Genomic DNA, 10,700 nt, shown 5'->3' with positions numbered 1-10,700 from the left:
TATGAGGCGCCTGGCCTGGCCACCCACTGGGAGTGGGTGAAGAGGCATGCCAACCTGCGCAGTAGGCACCCCTGGAAATGTAGGGCAGCTTTCTGAGAAAGGTTTGCTGGGTCCTTTTCACCCCGTCTCACTGTGGAACAGGATCTGCCTTCAAAACAAAGCAAGGCCCACGGGGCAGATGACCTGTCCCTTTCAGCCTCTGGGATCCCTGGTGCCCTCTGGTTTAGTCCCTCGGGCAGGGCCCAGCTGGGTGTGGGAAGGTGGCACTGGAGGTCCAGATCATGAGAGCCCCAACCCACTCCAGTCCCCGTGAGTCCCCGTGGGGGTGAAGGGTGCTGCTGGGCACAGGCAGCCTAGGTTGGCCAGAAGGGAAGTTCTGTGAGAGGTGTGGTGTTTTCCAGAACTCCAGGTATAAGGTTGTCTGTGCCCCCAAATGCCATTCACCCAGTTTAATGACCTATAGGCATAGAAGCCTTTATGAACTCCCATTTTCACCAAAAAATAACACTTTGTGAAGTCATCCTCTATGGATACTGCCCCCCCCCAACCCCCACACTGTTCAGAGAGATCCTGGATTAATGGATTGTCAGGGAGTGTCTGGTTCCCTCCCTCCCCTTATATATGGTGCTTGGGTTCCTCCTTCCATCCTTCCGGGCCTTTCTTCAATGAGCTGCAGGACGCCAAGGGACTGACAGGGCCCATGGGTCAGCAGCAGCTCTGCTACCAGCCAGCTGTGACCTGGACAGGTCCCTGCACCTCCCTGGGCCCTACTATCCTCTCCTGTACAATGGGCTGATAACCTCAGCTTTACGGCTCACCGAAACATCCAGATGAACCCGAGTGTGGAGTGTTCCTCACACGAGTCTGCCCCTCACAGGTGCCCAGCGGTCAGCCTCTCCATTCCTGGTGCATCCCCTCCAAATCTTGGTCCTGTCTACTCTTGTAGAAGCTGCTTCTCTGACCTTTTTTCAATTCTGTTTTATCAGAACAGCCTTATCACACCGTGCTCTGGGCCTTCCCCTCTGCTGTTCCTTCTTCCTCCAACATCGTCTACCTTCTACCTCCCTCCCTTTTTCTGACCAAAATTTTTACAGAATCAGCCCTGCCTCAAAGCTCAGCCCCAGTGTCCCTCTGTGAAGCTTTCCTCACCTTCCCCAGAAAGAACTTGGACTTGCTTTACCCACAGCTTTTTATGGGTTTGTTTACTTATCATATCTCAGTGTATCTTCATCAGTCCTGTCCACCGTTGTCTCCACAATCGGACTGGGCCGTTCTCAAGACAAGGGCATGGCTCACGCATCTTGTGGTCCCCGGCATCTGGCACAGAGCCGATCACGTGGTGGCTCCATTGTTCTGTGGTTAGGCCGGTGGCAGTAAGAGTAGCGGAGGGGTGCAGCCCCTGGACAGTGGTCTGCCACTACCTTCACTCCCACCACGGGCCTTGCAACCTTGCAACCTTGCAAGCCTTGGGCACCTGCCCCACTGCCCACCACACCTGCCCCGCACACGGCCCAGAGACCTTCCTGGGAAGCCCACTACCCCCAGTGCCTTTTGGAGAAGTCCACTGCCCCTGGACCAACAATGCCCTCCACTCAGAGTCCCGGTAGAGGAACTTGGCCACCTGGTTGGGGCACAGGGGTCAGGAGGCTAGAGGTCAGTTTTGCTCCCTAGAGGGACTGCCTTTTGCCTGGGTAGCAGGAGTCCTGCATTGCAGTTTCAGCTGGTGGCTTCACTCTCAGGAGCCATTGCCTTCTCTGAGGAGGGGGAGGGCTTCCCTCTCACCCCCACAGGGGTTGAGTGCCCTTGATCTTGGGGCCTGGCCGCAGTGAAGCGAGAACAGTCCCTCCTGGAGCTGAGGGTGAGGGCTCTTGGCTCCCTGACAGGTAGGTACCTGGAATCCTGTGCCAGGCAGCTGAGGGCCCCACCACTGGCTGGTAAACAGATTTTGCATTTGACTTTTCCTTGCTCCCAGACTCCATATTAACTGAATACTACCCAGCCGACAGTGTGCAGCTATGCCTCTTTTTTCTCTTGGGTTTATAGGACTGACACAGACCAGTAGGTACCCCCCCGGTTTTTGTTTTTTAAGGACTCGGGTCCCTTAAGAAGCAAGAAGCCAGGGGTCTGGGAGCGGGCAAGTTAAACACTAATTCACCACAACTGGCTGCCCATGGATGATCCCTCTGGAAATGGACCCGGAAACGGGCCTTGGGCAGAGCCTGCTGGAATGTCTCCTGCTGCCAAGCCCATCCACAGTGGGCACAAATCTGTTCTCCCCACCGCACCACCCCCCCCCCCCGCCCCGTCCATGGCTCAGTGGCCACTAATCAACTCCCTGTGGAGGAGAGAACTGGATTTTCTGAGCTGCCCAGGTCTGGAGAGTGTCCATCAGTGCACAGTGGATCTAGGAACCAGGGTCAAAGCAGGTGGTCCAAGGAGTCGGGCCCCTCCACCCTCTCACCCCTTCCAAAAACGAGAAAGAAATGTATACACGATGCTGTGTCTAGTTCCCCCTTACCTTCAGGGGAGGGAGGATCTCACCCCCATCTAAGAACATTTCAGGGATGGGGTACCCTTTACTCCAGCGGCCGCATGGCCCCAAACTGGTCACCTCACTTACAGTCTTCCTCTCACCGCCCCCCCCCAGCACTCCAGTCACCCTGCAAACCCCCTTCCATCGGGGGGGCATTCTCTGATTTCACCCCTGGCTCATGGGCTCCCACCGCCTTGCAGGGAAAGATAAGCTTGCTCGCTCAGCATTCAAGATGTCCGCAGCCAGCTCCCGACCCCGGGCGCCAGCCTCACCCCCTCCTCTTCCCTACAGGAAATGGCCACTCCAGCCTGAGAGGTCAGCTCCCAGTCTGGCCACTGGACTTGCCTTCCTGTGGCTTTGCTCACCCTGCCCCCGACTCTCAGTGCGGGAAGCCCCCTCAGGGCCTCTCTGATCAGTCCCCTTGGAAAGTCCTGTGCTCCTCCCAGGACTTTTCGCTGGTGACCCCATCCCACAGTCATCCTCCCTCTGCTCTCCTGGAGCTCCCCTTCTAAGGCAGATTTGCTAGCCTAGCAATGCTCTGTGTCATTACTTATACCTTATGCACAAATATCTTGATTCTCTAATTGCTGATAGGCTTGATGGGGACTGGACTCAGATTTCACGTCTATCCTTCCTCGCAGTTCCTAGGATAGTGCTTTATACACACTAAAAAAAAAAAAAAAAAGGCAATAAATATCAGCAGAATAGTGGACTGACCGGCTAGGAACTGAGCAAGGCAGCCTTCTTGAAGGGGGAGGGTAAGACTCAGGGTCTAGCCTTGGCCTTGCTGCGGTCATGAACCCCCTACTTAGATCCCTGGCTCCCTCTGGCTCCCAGAAGTCCAGGCCAGGAAGTTCAGAGAGATGCTAGCTGGTCTGACAATGCACTCCTCATCATAGCTTGTCTTTGTGTAGTGCTGTACAATTTTCAAGTGTCTTTTATATATATTCGATCCTTATAAACTTAGGAGCTCAATAAAGCAGATATGATCTTGATTTCATAGATTTAAAAACTGAAGTTCCTAAAGGTCAAACAGTGTGCCGTGGATTAAAACCCATTGGTCTGAACTCCGCCGGACTTGCACTTTCTCTGTGGGGTGCCTGCCGAGTGCTTTTTCTCATCTCTCCTATAGCTCTTACCTTTTCTGCCTCATTAGTGTACGTCGTCTTGTGTCCCCAACCTGGGTGTGAGCTCTTTGAAGGAAAGATCCATCTTGGCTCCCTTGGTGCCTTGCCCATAGTAGGGCCTCAATCAATATTTGTGAGGGAGGAAGTAGGGAAGGATCTGGACATGCCTGCACGGGAGAAAGGTGATGACAACAGAGCCCCCAGCGGCGACCTGAGACCCTCCCTTCTCCCGACAGTCCCTTCGCCCTCCGAAGCCATCTCCCGCCAGTGCTGTGCTAGACAGTTGCCTGGCCTCTGGTAAGGTCACCTGTCTCCCTCTCTAACCCCTTCTTCCTTCTCCAACCCTGTTCTCTGGGTGGCCGCTGGCCCCTATGGTCACTCACGGCCGCTCTGCACGGTCCATAGCCTGCCTTTTACCGGCCCCGTCAGCCACCAACACAATTCTCTCAACAGCATTCAAAAGACCCGGTCCTCCTCGATGCCCTGACCCATCTCCTTGGATTGGAGAGCACCCCGACTCTCGAACTCAGCCAGGACCCCGAGGTGATGGAGAAAGCCCGGGCGCCACAGGAGACTGGCGGCACTCGCCAGAGGTGGCACTCCAGCAGGGCAGGGCCTGCTGGCAGGCTGCTCAACAGTGTCTGGTCGCAGCTGTTCCCACCCTGCCCACCCCACTACGCCACTTGGGGCTTGACTCTGTCTCCGTTGCCGGAAGCCCAGCTGCGGTGCAGCGGGAGGCTGCCGGGAACCCAGCCGCGCTATTCTGGGAGCGTGCTGGAGCTCCTGGCTGCCTGGCAGCAGCTGAAATTTCAGCCCCTTTGGTTTCCACGCTGTTCTTCTCCTCCCTTCTGATGATAAGGCAGAGTTCAGTCATTACGCAGAGTTCAAAACCACGGATGGTGCATTTGAGGGTCTTAATAGCAGCTGCGGTTACGCTAAAGTGGGACCTGGCCATAAACCACGTACACTGGAGCCCGCCGATGCCACGGCCTGCGTTCTCGCTGCCAGTCGTCCAGACCGGAGCTGGGCTTCTTGACTTCTACCATCTGTCCCCGGACCCGCCCTGCCACATTAACCCGTTCTCAGGCTTTCTGGCACAGCCCCTCCCGGATAAAGCCTGTGGTGGAATTTCTCTGAGACCCTGTTTTCTTCCTTCTTCTTCTTTATGGTTTTTTAATTGAGATGGCATGTTTGATTCTGCGGTGTGAGCGATAAAGTCTGAAGGCTGAGTTTGGGTGAAGGAAGATTCGAGTCATAATCAAACCCAGTGACGACAAAATTAAGCCCCCGTGATGAACCTATTTCTGGATAGCCTGTGTAAAAGCCCGTAGAGATGATGCAGCCAGCTTTATTATCCTCATGTGGGAACTGGAGGCCCTGGGTGGGAATAGAGCAACCCTCCCAGGTCACGTGATAATGGACATAAGGCTTAGGTGTGGCCTTTGACCTCCTGTCATGAAACCATACTTTCAGAACCAGAAGGAGCTGCAGAGTTGTCCAGAGAGCACAGAACGTGCTCATCTGTGAAATGGGGTAAAAATCTGTGCCCCGTGTGATCTCTGTGAAGATTATGCCAATCCACAGATCCGAGAGCCCTTGGCCAGAATGCCCACGAATTGGGACTTCCTGGCCCCAGGCTCGTCACCCACCACTGCCCGGCCCCGGGTCTGTGTAGGGAGAGAGCATCTCGCAGAAACAGGGGCGAGGCTGGTGCTTAAGCTTTCTTCAACCTCAACCTTGGACTTCAGAACCGGTTGCGTTGTTTATTTAAAAAGCAGATTTCAGGATGACTGGGTGGCTCAGTAGGTGGAGCTGCCCGCTCTGGATTTAGGCCCAGGTCATGATCTCCATGACTGAGATCCTCGGGTGGAGGGCCCGGGGTGGCCTCCCTGCTAGGGGTGAGTCTGCCTGGGATGCTCTCTCCTCCTCTCCCTCCCATGCACATTCTCCCCCCCACCCAATAAATAAACAAACAAACAAATAAATAAATAAACAAAAAAATAAATAGAATCTTAAAAAAATAAAAAGCAGATTTCTGGGTCCCATTCCGGATGTGGAACCCAAGTCTCTAGTCAAGAGCCTGTTCTACAAGGTGCACCGCCCCCCACAAGTGGGATTAGGGATGCACACTGACCTTGAGAACCAGGGAGGCAAGGTTAAACCAAGGATTGTTGCAGGCACCTATGAGGAAAGGAAGGGGAAATGCAGGCAAAACCCAGAAGGCTCGCAGGCTTGGGTTTCCTGCTCCTCCGGAAGGAGGGACTTGGGAGCGTGCGCGTAAGGGTGACGCTGGGGTTAGGGAAGCACAGAGCGGACACCCCGCAGAAGCGCTCCAGGAAATGAGGGCCTTGTGGTCTTCTCTATTCCTTCCCCACGCCCACCCTCGGCCCCTCCTGTGTTAAAAGCGTGATTAAGGGTCAGGAAGTTCCTGTGAGGTTTCTCCTCCTTCGTCTTGCCCTCCTACTCCTTCCCCTCATATTTTCCAGCCCCGTCTGTAGTCCTCCCAATAAGGGCGCCGTTCCTCCGAGCTCGAGACTCCCTCAGACTCTCTTTTCACAAGCGCTGCAGAGGTTGGTGGGCTGATAAAGTGTAAGAGCCGCCAAAATACAGATCGGCCTCGACTACTTCCCTGGAGGGGAGAGGGATGGCAGGAGTCGGGGCCGAGAGGCTGCTGCTGACGAAGGCCTGTGGTCACGGAGCAGTCGGGTTAGATGGCCGTGCTCCTGGGAACGGGGTCTTGTTGGGGAGACAAGCAGTGAGAGGGCAAGGTGTGGCGTCCCCAGGGGGAGCAGCACTGCAGGGAGAAGCATTGCCGGGACTCTCGTCTGTTGGAAGGTGAGGATCCCGAAGATGGAAAGGGGGCAGAGCTCAAGAAAAAAAATAGGAGCCAGTCCCAACCACAAGCCCTCAGAAACATTTTTCTGGCCTGACCCTTGTAGGTTTCCTCTTCCTGGAGGTCAGAGGCGGCCATCACTGAATTATTTTCGGCTGGCGTCTGGTCTTCCCCCTTCATATCCAGTCTCCTCTTTCTAGAAGTGGTGATCCTCCAGAGAAAAAAAGCAAGTCCTCTGGAGGAACGTGGTAGCCTTGGCGGCTGGTTTAGGGGATTTGGGGTCACGGTGAAGTAGGAGAAGGAAGACGATTTTCCCTCTACCCTTCTAGGTTCTCAGCTGGGAACTCCGTAACAAACGACACGTTAATAGGAGGAAAAGAAACAAGTTTACAGGAGAACCATATGGGGGAAATGAGTAACTCCAAGAGGTGATTTAGAATTCAGGCCTAAATACTATCTTCAGCTAAGACAAAAGAAAGTTCTGGGCAAGGCCAGTACTGGGGAGGGGACCAGGAAAAGTAAGGCAAATGAGAGAGTAAGATTTGTTATGCAGATTGAGCCTTGTCCTTCTCTTCCTGGTAGAGAGAGGGAGACACCCTTACCAAGCGGAGATTTCCTTTATAAATGTAAATTTTCCCTTACAAAAGGGTAACTGACAGTTTCCAGAGCTTCTCCGGGTGTCTGCTGTTTCTCAAAATAATCGGCTCAAAATAATCCTTATGCCAAAGAGGCATATTTTGAGGAGGCATGCTCTGCCACTCTTCAGTGACAATTTAGGAAAAACCACACCCGGTAAGCTTCTTTCATGTTTTCCAAAGAGCCACACACCTGGCCATTAGCTACAAGCACACCTGGAGGTTTTTGCATCTAATTTCCTTAGGTGATCTTGCTCATTCAAAGGTACCTTTCAGATTCAGCTGCCCTTTTTTTTTTTTATTTCTGCCCTTTTTCCCCCTTTGCATTATGCACTGTGACTGTTTCCTGCTAACAGATGTGGGACAGGAGCCATAGACTTTGAGCAAAAGAGGAGTGGGTACTTGCCCCATGGGAGCTGGTGACTCCTGGGCCTTTGCTTGTCCAAGGTCACTTTGATCAGCTCCAATGAAAGCAGCCCAAGCCGTAGAGATTGATTCCCTGACAATCCTTTTTGCTCTAATATCTTACTGCATTTCAAGACAGTCATCCTGCTCTCTGCACCGCTTCTGAACCCTGGGCTGAAAACAGTGGCCCCCTTGGGTTCCTAGGGCCCACTCTGTCAATCCAGTGTGGTCCAGGAAAGCCCTCTCAGAGGGTGCCCACCCACTGCTGCCTGACTTTCCAGCATCCCCCCTGCAGGGACTGAGGGGTTCTCCCCAGGGCTGGAGCCAGAGCCACAGCCTGACCTGACCTGCTGTCCCCCCGACCCAGTACAACGTGCATGTGCACGGTCAGCTGTGGACAGCGCTTCATGGCTGAAACGGCCTGCTACAGGGAAGGAAGTGGGAGATGTTACAGAATCACCCAGGATGCACAGTCTGTCAGTTAAAGCATGATCGCCGCACGAGGAATCAAGTGACTGGGTTCAAGACTCTGCCTAACTTCCATGTTCCAGGCTGTGTAGCCGCGAAGACATCTGTTCACCTCTCTTGGGCTGTTTCTCACCCATATAATGACAGTAACATTTACTACGTGCTAAGGATGATTATAAGCTATGTATTAACTCCTTTGGTCCCCCAACATTCTATAATATGAGTTATAATGACTCTACCTGCTTATAAATGAGGAAACTCAAAGAGGTTGAAGTAATCTGCTGAAGACCAAGAGCTAGTCAAAGATAGTTGACTCCAGACCTTGGCCTCTTTGCCCCTACACAGACTGTCTCTGTGGGGTAAAAACATTGTGCTGATTTAGTGCTGTATCACAAATTACCATGAAATTCAGTGGCGTAGAGCAACCAATGTCCATCAGGACATGCAACCTCTGTGGGTCAGGAATCAAGGAGCGGATTCAGGGAGTGCCTGGCTCCGAGTTTCTCATGAGGCTGCAGCTAAGGTGTTGGCCTGGGCTGTACTCATCAGGAGGGGAGTGGGCTGGGCTGGAGGGCCCATTAACAAGATGGCGCCCTCACATGATGCTGGTTGTTGGCTGGACACCTCCGTTGCTCTCCTCGTGGAGCTTTCTCCACAGGTTGTTCACGTGGCCTCGGGACATGGTTGTAGGCTTCGCCAGGTGCAATTACTCCAAGAGGAGGCAAAGCAGACACTGGAATTGAGCCACGGACGGTACACGCGTCTTTTCCACAATAGCCTACTGGTTACACAGGTCTGCTCTCTTGGGTGTGGAAGGAACCATACAGAGAAGCAAACTTCAGAAGGTGGGGCCATCCTGGAGGCTGGCGGTCGCAGATAGTGACAGAGAGCAGCTAACGGAGGTTGGGACAATTAACTTAGAGAATAGATGTAAACACGCTGTAGAGGTTCGGTAGGGCTGTTGTATCACAGACTGGGTAGACCTAGACAAGAGAAAAATGCCCTTTCACTTGTCCGGAGGCTATCGGTCCCAAATCAAGATGTCTGTGGGGCCATATTCCCTCTGACGTCTCCAGGGAAGAATCTTTCTTTGTCTCTTCCAGTTCTTGGTGGTTGCTGGTGATCTTTTGTGTTTCAGGCTCACAACTTCTTCACTCCAATCTCTGCTTTGTTGTCACATGGCCTCTCCCATTGTGGGTCTTTACTTGGCCTCCTTCTAAGGACAGGATTCATACTGGACTTAGGGTCCACCCAACTCCGGTATGACCTTATCTTAACTTGTTGACATCAACAAAGACCCTACTTCCAAGGAAGGTCATATTCACAGGTACGGGATTAGAACTTCAAAGTATCTCTTCAAGTGTGGTGTGTAAAACCCCGTATATATGTGAGTCCGGATTGTCTTTAAATTTTTTTTTAAGATTTTATTTATTTATTGAGAGCATGCAGGCAGGGGGAGGAACAGAGGGAGAGAGAGAGAATCCTAAGCAGACTCCTCACTCAGTGGAGAGCCCCACACTGGGCTCAATCTCCTGATCCTGAGATCATGACCCGAACTAAAATCAGGAGTTGGACAGTCAATCGATGGAGTCACCCAGGTGTCCTGAGTCTTATCTTTAATTACAGCACAGCTGGTTGAAATTGCTGAGGGGAGCAGAGGGTTAGCTTGGCCACCCTCCTGGAGGCCAATGCCATTGCTATGGCAGCCTTTAGGTCACTTTGAAAGTCCTGCTGTCTTGGCCATTTTCCCCAAGCCCAGGCTGCTGTCTCTCACTGGAGTGTCCTCATACTTCCCAGTGGGTTGTGGATTTGATTCACCAAATTTGTGTCCATCAGATTCTTCCTTAGACCCTCCATTTGCCAGCAGCTGATTCTGTCCCATGACTTTCTCACCCGACTGCGCCAAGAATCTCCGAGGCCCATGTCTCCCTCCCAGTTTCTGAAGCCACTGCTTCTCTAAAAGTTGCTTCTTGGTGGAGTCCCGGCGCTTTCCCAAGGAACACCACTCAGCCCCTTGTTCCTGGCCCTCACTGGTTCCTTGGCCCAGCCAGGCACCCGGCGATGTGTGTCAGAAAACTGCCCAGCTGGGCAGTGGTTCCCAGTCCCCGCCCTGCCTCCAGTGAGCTGGGTGACCTCCAGCAATTTTCTTCAGCTCTTCCTACCAGAGCTCTGAATTTGGCAGGTGCATTCCAACGACTCTGTACTGCATACACTCACTGTGCCAGGCACGGGGTGCAAAGGCAGCTGAATCACAGTCCCTGCCCCCAAGCAGCTCTGATCTAATCAGCAGGAGTCATGTCAACCGGTCGCTGAGATACGGGGCGATAGCAGGTATGGAAGTACGAGAAGTGCTGTGGGATCAAGGACAAGGGACTGCAGGCTAGCTGGGAATCTGGGTGGAAGAGTGTCCAGGAGAGAAGGAGCTAGACGTGGGATTTCAGGTCAGTGCCAAGCTCAAATAGATGGTCATGAATGGATGTCATAACCAGCAACTCTCAGCTCTGATTCAGCCTACAGAAATGTTGTTTTATCCACCCAATGTTTAAAGTTGGAATTGACTACTACAATTTAAAAGGTAGATTTTACATGGAAATCTGGATTCTCAGGTTCTCTTAGAAAACTGGAAGATGTGGCAGCTCTGGGCCCACATTGCTCCCCAGTGACCATCAGCTGGAGCACTCGGTTTGCCCCACTCCCCT

The 10,700-nt window shown here is 53.0% G+C and overlaps 1 long non-coding RNA gene across 2 annotated transcripts; it reads right to left on the bottom strand.

The window, feature by feature from the left end:
- Positions 1-1,064: 1,064 nt before the first annotated feature.
- LOC116576974 lies at positions 1,065-6,063 on the bottom strand. Of its 2 annotated transcripts, none has more exons than XR_004280349.1 (3): positions 5,795-6,063; positions 3,673-3,827; positions 1,065-3,199 (listed from the first exon to the last, which is right to left on the bottom strand). It is a non-coding gene; the product is annotated as an uncharacterized LOC116576974 (long non-coding RNA). The 2 variants fall into 2 exon arrangements; XR_004280350.1 differs by lacking the exon at positions 5,795-6,063 and adding an exon at positions 4,627-5,613.
- Positions 6,064-10,700: the final 4,637 nt, after the last annotated feature.

The sequence above is a fragment of the Mustela erminea genome, chromosome 18, assembly GCF_009829155.1.
Source record: "Mustela erminea isolate mMusErm1 chromosome 18, mMusErm1.Pri, whole genome shotgun sequence".
Lineage (NCBI taxonomy): Eukaryota > Metazoa > Chordata > Mammalia > Carnivora > Mustelidae > Mustela > Mustela erminea.
This window is presented reverse-complemented; position numbering and strand designations above follow the sequence as displayed.